Genomic DNA, 10,126 nt, shown 5'->3' on the forward strand with positions numbered 1-10,126 from the left:
ATATTGCTTTTATAATTGCTGAAAACTTACCAGGGCATGACACTGCCCATAAAACCTCCCTCCACCAAATTTTGGCTCAATTTAATGTAACCTATTTCTAGTTCAATGGAGAGCATTGTGAAGGAAGTACTATTTTTGTGAAGGAGGTGCCATTTTTATTTATCCATATGGTATGAAATTTCTAGAGTGCCTTTATATGACCAAATTATCATCCTCCTCAAAATTGCAGCTCAATAATCTGATCTATGTGAGCCCAACTTCAATTTCTATTTTCTAGCCAGATTTAATAGATACTTTTCTACCTAAAATGATTTTTGGGAAAAAAACATGAGCAAACTATGAGGCAGCTATACTTTAAATTTGGCTCACTTTCAACTGAATCGGCGGAAAAAATCATGTGATTTATTCTCATTGGTGGAGCTTCTTGTGACACGGATCGATGACATGGCGTCGATCCGTCCATCCAACCATTTCTACATCTGTCCATCCCACATCCATCCATTTTCTATCTAAAGAAAGGAGAAAAGAAAAAGAAAAAGAACCCTCGCTCATCTCTTTCTCTCTCGGTCTCTAGCCAGAAGCACTTGCTCGCGTCTCTCTCCATCACTGCCCCCACCACCCACGCCGGCTAGTTCCGAAGCTCCGGCGGCGTGCGACACGCCCCATAGCTCCCTTAGGTCCACTCCTCCCTCGTCTCCGGGCAGAAACTGCACCCCCACCTTCCACCGCGCCCGTAGCTAGCTAGGGTTTCGGCCCCCATTCTACCAATTCGCCTCGATCCACCACATCCGACGACGGTGAGGCTAGAGGTGTCCGGATCCGGCACCGGTACGACCCTCCCCTCCTTCTTCGTGCACCATCTACTCCTCCCCTCCCCTCACATCGCCTCATCTAGTGTTCATCTTCAACATCTCACGCCATGGGCGTGGATCTGACAACGACGACAGCGGGAGGGGAGTACTAGCTAGCTCGCCGGCATGCGCGTGCTTCACTGCACGCCATTCCATCGAGCTGGCCGGACGGTGGAGGCGCAAGAGCTATGGTGCGACAACGGCGACTCCAGCGGCCGCGCCCTCCCTCCCTCCCCAGATGCCAAATGGTGCGGCTATTCTCCTCTCCGTTTGATGGGGATGCGGATGGGGATTGGGAGGAGCCACCGCCACCATGGTCAGGCAGCAGAGCACCGCCTCCTCTCCTCCATGACCAAGCACCGCCGGTCTCTTCGCCTCTCCGGTCGCCGTGGAGGACCACCGCCTCCAGCATCCCTCCTCTCTCCTCAATGATGCCCGAAACCCTAGCCATGTCCATGACGAGCCCAAAGGAGGTGCAACGGGTCAGATCATCATCTTGTTCTTCTCCCACTGGGGGTGTCGTTCCTCTCCGCATCTAATAATGCGTGGGTCGTGTGCAGGTGTTTTTGCTGCAGCTGTGTCGATCTGGAACCGTAGGATGAGAATATGGGGCCTTCTATAGGTTTGATTTTTGCTTTTATTTTACTGTCCTAAATCTGCAGCATATGTTCACATGTTGCACTGCAAATATTTGATAATTTCATCTCTGGAGGATTGCAAAGCGATGTGATGAGGCTGCTGGTTGGTATTACCATTACCATGCACCCATATATAATATAGTGTTTCTTAGGTGTTAGATATTCTTTAATTGTTTGTATGGATTAGACGAACATGTCACTAGCATTGGCTAATTCGTGGGCAGAAGAACAATTAAGGACAGTAAAACTGACTTGCTAACAATGTTTCCCATTTTCCATTTTAGTTGACTCCACCATCATCTATTTCTAGTTGTGATCTTGCTTTAAACTTATAATTTACATCCTATATTTTCATTATTGAGGTGTTCTAAGTATTGTAAAATTATAAATTGTCCTTTTAGTTCTTGATATCAAATTTTAATTTCTGTCTATGCATAAGACTGAATTTAAAAATAAATAATTTGTATTCTATCAATTTTTAATTTCTGTCTATACATCAGGTACAATTAAGGACCATACCTAGATATAGTTGGAAGGGATTGTACCAACATCTACAGGTTAGAAGACCAGTAGATTCTTTGATGCCTGAGAAGCACATAGGAAGAAGATGCAATGTGGCTGAGATAAAACAGTGTGACTTTTTGGTTGAGAATTCTTGAGGTAGTATCAGAAAGAATATTTTATATGACTAATTAAAACATCAGCACCATGGCTTTAGCTGGTATATTTAGAAAGAAAGAATTACGTAAGGCTAACATGGCGTAGAAGATTCCCTCAGGTCATGCTAAATATTTTCACTTCAGCAAGGTAATGTCTTAGAAGTGATGATATATATCTGCTTTGCGTAACTTGCTTATTAACTAATCGAGTGAAGTCCTATTGTGTGTACATATTTTTACTTATTATTTGCATGATGTGCTAAAAGATCTAGATAGATATATCAATATTTTTCCACTCTTGTTGCAAAAAAATGCACAAAGGCATCCATGAACTTTGATTTCCTTTGCACCAGTTTAACAGATACTGTAGGTAGGAGCAATAACAGTTCGACGGATGTGTTATATCATATTTTAGTCCTTTGCTAACTTATTAGGCATGTGATGGATGTCTTAATATTAAATGTGTTATTTTGCATGCATATGTATAGGAACAAGGAGCCTCTGTTGTAGTGTGTCTATGAAGAGCAGAAGTTCGCATTCCTTGTATAGAAATGTAGTGCATCACTTTAAAATTCTTGTGCCATTGTCTAACACTAAAGTAGTGATATAAACACTCTTATATTTCTCTATGGATGGAGTATTTGAAGATAGTAGAGATTGCATATCATGTATAGGTAGTACGAGTGTATATATATTTTGTTGAACGGCAATTGATAGCCATCTAGGTAGATGCAGTGTTGTTGTATGATTAAGAGTTTCTTATAGTATTTGAACAAATGGGTGCCTATTTTATTTTATTCAGAGAGCTGGTGTCTCATGAAGTTCGTTCAAGTAAGTCTGGGTGCTTGACAAGCTCAAGGCTGATTTTGAGAGAGGTATCACCATTGATATTGCTCTGTGAAAGTTTGAGAGCACCAAGTACTCATGCAGTATCATTGATGCTCCTTGACGCTGTGATGCAAACATGATCACTAGGACATCGCAGGCTGATTGTGCTATGATTATCATTGACTCCACGAAGCATGCTCTCCTTTCACTCTTCGTTCCAAATAGATGTTCTGCTGTTGCAACAAGGTATGATTTCAGGAACTACTGTATGTATGTTGCTTCCTGATTATTTGATCCAATGAGCTTTTGAATGATGTGCTCTATCTAGTATGTGGAACCTATGTCTGTGTTACTATGTTTATGGAAATACATCTAGTTCTTCTACTTGACATTTTAATGTGCAAGGAGATGCATTTCTACTAATGTTTCTTTATATTCTTGAAATGGTTGAGGTGCTGCTTGTTTAGGCGTAGACATACATATTCCAGGATGTTAATTAAAGTTTGCCTTTTATTCTGGAGGTGTTATGTTGCTATGTATGTTGTGTTAGACATTGTAATGTTTCATCTTACTATAATAGACAACACAGTCCATAGCCACTACTGTTTTACAAACCCCGTTCTCTAACTATGTTATGCTTGCATCAGTATGAACTTACATGGACGAACTCTGTTTTTTGTCAAATATCCAATTGTTTGGAACGGTTTGAGATGAGGTTCTCTTATTGATATGTTTTTGGTGCAGATGGACATCACCACTCCCAGCACATCCTATTATGATGTACTAATTATCAAGGAAGTCTCTTCCTATATAAAGAAGGTTGGTTAGAACTGTGACAAGGTTCCCTTCGTCCCCATCTCTGGGTTTGACGGTGAAAATATGATTGAGAGTCGCTTGATCATATCAATGGGCCCAAGAGGCCCTCGGACAAGCCCCTGGCCTTCCCCTTCGTGACGTGTACCACATCGATGGCATTGAATTGTGCATGTTGGCTGTGTTGAGACTCGAGGCGTCAAGCCTGGAGTTGAGGCATGATGTATAGTGTATTATTTATGATGTATGTGTTGCTGAAACAAAACATATATATCTGTAAATATATGATTTTCGCTGGTATTTCATTAGTTGGTTGGCCTAATGTTACTTGTTGAAACGTGCTTTACTGGACTCAAACCTTGAGAAATAAGGCCTAGATCTAATTCAGGGAGGAATTGATTATGGTCCACTTTTCACACAAATAATTTGGCCCTGTTTGTACCAAGTAATTGGGCCAAGAAGACATTAAAATTAAATGGGCTATGTCAGATTATATGTCGTATCCATGTCATTTTCTTGCCAGGTCACCTTCTACCATGTGGATGGTGCCATGTCAGCATTTTTCCACGTCACCTTGTGCCATGTCATCATGGCCACATCAGATCATATGTGGATGAGGGGCATGGGTAGTGACCTATTTTTTGGTCAATAGATTCTACGACCAACTATTTTTGGTCATAGGATCCATGACCAATAACCAGCAAAGGTCAAGTTTGTTCGTTCTTGACGGCCAACTGTTGACCTTCTTATTTTGGTCATAAGAAGGTCATAGATTGAAAACAATGACAATTCAATGACAAAAATGGTGGTTCATTATCAAGCATATTTCTTGTAGTGAACGTAGAGTCAAAAAAGCCCTTGATAGGTCTCCCGGGAAGGAGCACGAGCACGCAAGACCTCCATCAACCCATCGCACCTCTGCATCGTCCTTCAATCCTTCCGGAACCTACTTCATCTCGTGACACTCTCACGTAATAACGAGTTGAGGTCGTATACGCCTAGCCCCCCCCCCCCCCCCCCCCGAGGACGCGGAAGGGGTCCATCCCACGCCTAGTGGAAGACCTTAGGTCCGTGCTGGGTACAACATAGTCCCGCAATGACTCTAGAAGCTCAGGCCCCAATGCCTCGGGGGCAGGGACACTCGCGAGGCCAAAGCGTCCTCGCGACCTCCCATATACACCCCCACCGTGACACTCTCACGTAATAACGAGTCGAGGTTGTATACGCCTAGGGGCCCCCGAGGACGCGGAAGGGGTCCATCCCACACCTAGTGGAAGATCTTAGCTCCGCGCTGGGTACAAAGATGAAGACAGTCAGTATGGCCTGCCAATGACCATACTCACAGCTGGCAAGGAAACCCATATAGTCCGCCAATGACTATGCCAGCTCTAAATGTCGGATGTGGCACTTGCTTGCTTTCTCTTGGATTCGGACTATTTTCCACTGAGTTTGAACTGGCTGATTTCTTAAATTGGCATTTTCCAGTCTTAATGCCCGATGTTTGAAAAATAAAAAAGGGGAAAACCTTCTCTTGCGTTTCTTATTCTGCTAGCTTTGAAACCTCCCGTACGGAGGGCGTATTTGGAGACAACTACTCTGCGCCACCCCAAGGAGTCAAGGAGCATGAATGCAAGGACTGACCACCTCAGGGGGCAACATTTTTAAGTGGTCAACCCCCGCTCGGGGGTCCAGACCAAAACTTGATACCACCACAAAGAGTCTTGGGAGGCCTGAGGGCTCCCCGGGGCAATGACCAAGCGGACAAGGTGCAGAATCGCTCGGGTGCCAGAAAGGGGGTTCCTGGGCGCGCCTCAGGAGCCTTACCGGCCGTTAAGGCTGGGACCTGACGATGCAGAGCGGCTATAGTGTCAAGGGGGCTCCTGAGCAGCGCGCCTCAGGAGCCTTACTGGTCGCAAAGCCACTCGGCTCCCCAGGGTGCCGGGGCTTTGCCCCGTGAGGGACAACCTTGGTAACGGGTTGAACCTCACGGTGGCAAGGAAATGTGCAGGACCAGGACCTACATACATAGAGTGACGAAAGGGTCTTCACCTCGTCCCGTGTGCGAAGCAGGAGCTGCACTGGAGGAACTACGCGGGGGACCGATGCAAATCCACAAGCTAAGCGCCTCACATGCCCTGACCTGGATCCTCTCGCCTTACGATAAACTAACGATGAATCAAAATATGTGCACTAACGAAGGATGCAAGGCCTAAGGATTCGGCGGCAGCAAGGAGCGAGTACAACACCCAAGCATGTGGCGGCATGAGAGGTGCCTCGGGAGGGTAGAGCTCTCGGAAGGTCGTGCCTCCCTCGTCACCCCCAAGCTACGACAGCTGCGGCGACGGGCCCTAAGATTTGCAGCCTCACTAAAACAACCACCAGCACGCAAACCATTGCCTCGATAAAAAAAGAAAAGAGAGAGCAGCAAAGGTAATAGCAACAAAAGCTTAACGCCCAGCAGGGCAGAGTTCTTGATTCACCATTACAGGAGCAGGCAAACGGGAGCTTGGGGCAATAAGGGGAGGGGCTGCTGGCGTCACCCATGGCGCCGGCTGGCCCAGCGTCGGGACCACCCTCCTCGCTTGAGGCGGGCACCTGGACGTACCGCCCCACCAAGGCGTCCACGTGAGGGCGGACCTCATCCCGGAGAAGACGGTGGGACTCAACGGGCGCCGGTTCGACGACGCGCTCGAGGTCGAGCTCCGGAGCGAGGCGATGCAAGTTGGAGAAGATGAGCGTCAGGGCAAGGCCGAGAAGCTCACTCGCGCTGGACGCGCTATCCTCCACACGGTGGACACCAGCCTCCAGCGCCTCCATAACCTCCTGGAAGAATACGAGGTAGCCCCCATCGCTCCTCACGTTGGGTAGCGACGGGGCCCTCCCCGCAAATCGAAGCGTCACGGCGGTCGCCTGGTCGGCGATGCCGGCAAACTACAGGGTGCGCTGGGACGCCATCAGCCTGGCGTACGACGCCTCATTCTGAGCAACCTGCAGGGCGTCCGCCGCCTCCCGGACCTGCTGCAGTAGCGATGCTAGCTCCTCCTTGGCCTCCGCCTTGCCTCGGCGAGCGGCGTCGAGGGCGGCCTGGAAGCTCTCAAGCCGGGCCGGAAGCTCTTCCACCTCCTCTCGGAGCACGTCGAGCTTCGGCTTCTTGGAGGAGGGAGTGCTGAAGAAGAAGGAAGATCAACCCAAGGACAATAGACAGAGCAACAAACAAAGGAAACACAACGAAGGTCTTACTCAACATCCATTACTCAGCGGGGGCGGAATCGCACACGCCCTGGAGGCCCTCTGCCACTGCCCCCAGGGGCGGACGAAGGCGCAGGAGGTGTCGCACGCTTTCCCCGGCCAGAGCCATCTCCGGGGGATGCCATGAAGACGAAGAGCAAAGAAACTCAAGGTTGTGGTGCCTTCCCCTACAGGGGGTTGGGCCAATTTATACGCGAGCCCTAGCCACCAACCGTCGCAGGAGCGTGGGCGTCGCATGACTCACGAGGGACGCGAGGTGGGCCGACAAAAGCGCTGCCGCCCATGTCGCCTCACCTGTCACCAATTGGTCACATCCGCGAGGGCCGTTGGGTGTGGTCACATTCAATGAGCAACATGATGGCATGTGCGACTCTTGGGAATCGCGTCATCGCGGCCTGGCACCGCCGGGGTGCCTCGAGGAGCCAGATCGTCGCTGCGCAGCTGGGAGACATGTGGGTCGCGTGACCCGCAGGCAAATGGGGCCCGCGGCATTTCGGGCCATCTTCCAGGCTTCGCCGAGAAGCCAACCCAGGCGCGCCTTGGCCCAGGGGCTACTGTCGGCGTTCTGGGAATGGGGGTACCCAGACCTGCCTGCCTGCGGCCCAGGGCATGTCCACTTCGTCAACACCAGATCGGCAAGGAACAGCACCACCCTGAACAAGGCCCTCGCGAGGAAGAGCGACATCAAGACCCGTAGGGGCCCTCCTAAGGACCCCTCCGGAGCGGCGGATATTTCAAGGCAAGATCGGGCCTCAAGAGTCAAGGATGACGCCATCGGAGGGCAGGCGGTCAGAAGATGGCAGGACATGATAGTTCCCCCTTTAGTGCAAAGAAGGTGGGAGCGAATCAGGACTCCAAAGGCATCTCCTAAAGGTTTCCCTTCTGGTGCAACTAGACCATGGTCACTCACAGACAGGATGGACGTCATCCCTGTGCTCACCTGTGCGGCGCTGGCAGCGGCTTTGCAGGCGAAGACCACTTTTGATAGGGGAAGCATGTTGCCTTGTCTCCCACCGAAACTGGCCATTGTGGGATCCCTTCCCGCCTATGATAAGGGAAGAGGACCCTGACCTCTACTATAAATAGAGAGGGTAGAACACTTGGCAGGGGGATCGGATCATTGAAACCCTAGAACAACACACCTAGCCACTTGGCCTCCGGAGGCCCAAGAGCACTGTACTATTTCATACCATTAACCTCCATGAGAGGCAATCCACCAAAATCAGGAGTAGGGTTTTACGCTTCGTAGCGGCCCGAACGTGGGTAAACTGTTGTGTTCTCTGTTCACCTCACTTTCGAGTGAGTTCTTTGTCGTTTCCATCGAGTAGCGGGCTAGGTCAGGTCAAGCCGAGAGAGATCTCCATACACGCCCCTGTGTTCGAATCCTTAGGGTTTTGCACATCCCGAAATCCGACATCCCCCTCCAATTCGGTTTGGGTGGAGGACTCCTCTCCCACTTGGCCACCTCCTTCCTTTTTTCCTTTTCTTTTTCTTTTTTGCTCTTTGGCCGAATTGGACTTATTGGGATGGCCACACCAGCCCACTAAGGGCTTATGTGCCACCTCTAAGTCCAACAGGCCTTCTCCCGGGTGGGTGGCCCCTCCTGGTAAAACCCCAGAACCCATTCGTCACTCGTGATACTTTACCAGTAATGCTCGAATTCTTTCCGGTAGCCAAATGCAACATTCCTATATATCAATCTTTACCTGCTCCTCGTGACGTCCGAGATCTCATCCGGGACTCTGAACAACTTTTGGTCACCAACATACATAACTCAATAATACTGAAATGTCACCGAACCTTAAGTGTGCAGACCCTGCGGGTTCGAGAACTATGTAGACATGACGGAGACACTCTCCAGTCAATTTCCAATAGCGGGACCTGGATGCCCATATTGGATCCTACATATTATACAAAGATGTTATCGGTAGAACCTTTATGTCAAGGATTCACTTAATCCCCTATAACATTCCCTTTGTCCTTCGGTATGTTACTTACCCAAGATTCGATCGTCGCTATCTCTATACCTATTTCAATCTCATTACTAGCAAGCCTCTTTACTCGTTTCATAATACAAAATCCCGTGGCAAACTCTTTAGTCACATTGCTTGCAAGGCTTGTTTGTGATGTTGTATTATCGAGTGGGCCCCGAAATACCTCTCCGTCATACGGAGTGACAAATACCAGTCTTGATCCATGCTAACTCAACAGACACCTTTGGAGATACATGTATAGCACCTTTATAGTCACCCAGTTATGTTGCGATGTTTGATACACAAAAGGCATTCCTCCGGTGTCAGTGAGTTACATGATCTCATGGTCATAGGAACGTATACTTGAGATGCAGAAAACAATAACAACAAAATGACACGATCACATGCTATGTTTATAGTTTGGGTCTTGTCCATCACATCATTATCCTAATGATGTGATCCCGTTATCAACTAACAACACTTATCTATGGATAACCTCAACCATCTTTGATCAATGAGCTAGTCAAATAGAGACTCACTAGGGACATTGCTTTGTCTATATATCCACACATGCATTTGTGTTTCCTTTCAATACAATTATAGCATGGATAATAACCGATTATATTGAAACAGGAAATATATTTATTATTATTATTTTATTATTGCCTCTAGGGCATATTCCCAACAGTCTCGCACTTGCACTAGAGTCAATAATCTACCTTCACATCTCTATGTGATTTACAATGTAACGAATCTAACACCCATACAGTTCTGGTGTTGATCATGTTTTGCTCGTGGAAGAGGCTTAGTCAGTGGATATGCAACATTCAGATCTCTGTGCACTTTGCAAATATTTATGTCCTCCTCCTTGATGTAATCGCGGATGGCATTGAAGCATTGCTTTATGTGTCTGGTCCTCTTGCGAAACCTTGGTTCCTTGGCTAGATCAATGGCACCAGTGTTGTTACATAAAAAATTTATTGCATCCAGTGCAATTGGCACAACTCCAAGATCTATCATGATCTGCTTCATCCAGACACTCTCCTTAGCCGCCTCCGAGGCATCTATGTACTGTGCTTCGCATGTAGAATCAGCTACGACGCTTTGCTTGGAAC

The 10,126-nt window shown here is 48.0% G+C and overlaps 1 pseudogene; it reads left to right on the forward strand.

Moving 5' to 3' along the window:
• The first annotated feature begins 977 nt into the window (after window positions 1-977).
• On the forward strand, window positions 978-4,011 carry LOC123405267 (annotated as a pseudogene).
• Window positions 4,012-10,126: the final 6,115 nt, after the last annotated feature.

The sequence above is a fragment of the Hordeum vulgare genome, chromosome 6H (genome assembly GCF_904849725.1).
Source record: "Hordeum vulgare subsp. vulgare chromosome 6H, MorexV3_pseudomolecules_assembly, whole genome shotgun sequence".
NCBI classification, from domain to species: Eukaryota; Viridiplantae; Streptophyta; class Magnoliopsida; order Poales; family Poaceae; genus Hordeum; species Hordeum vulgare.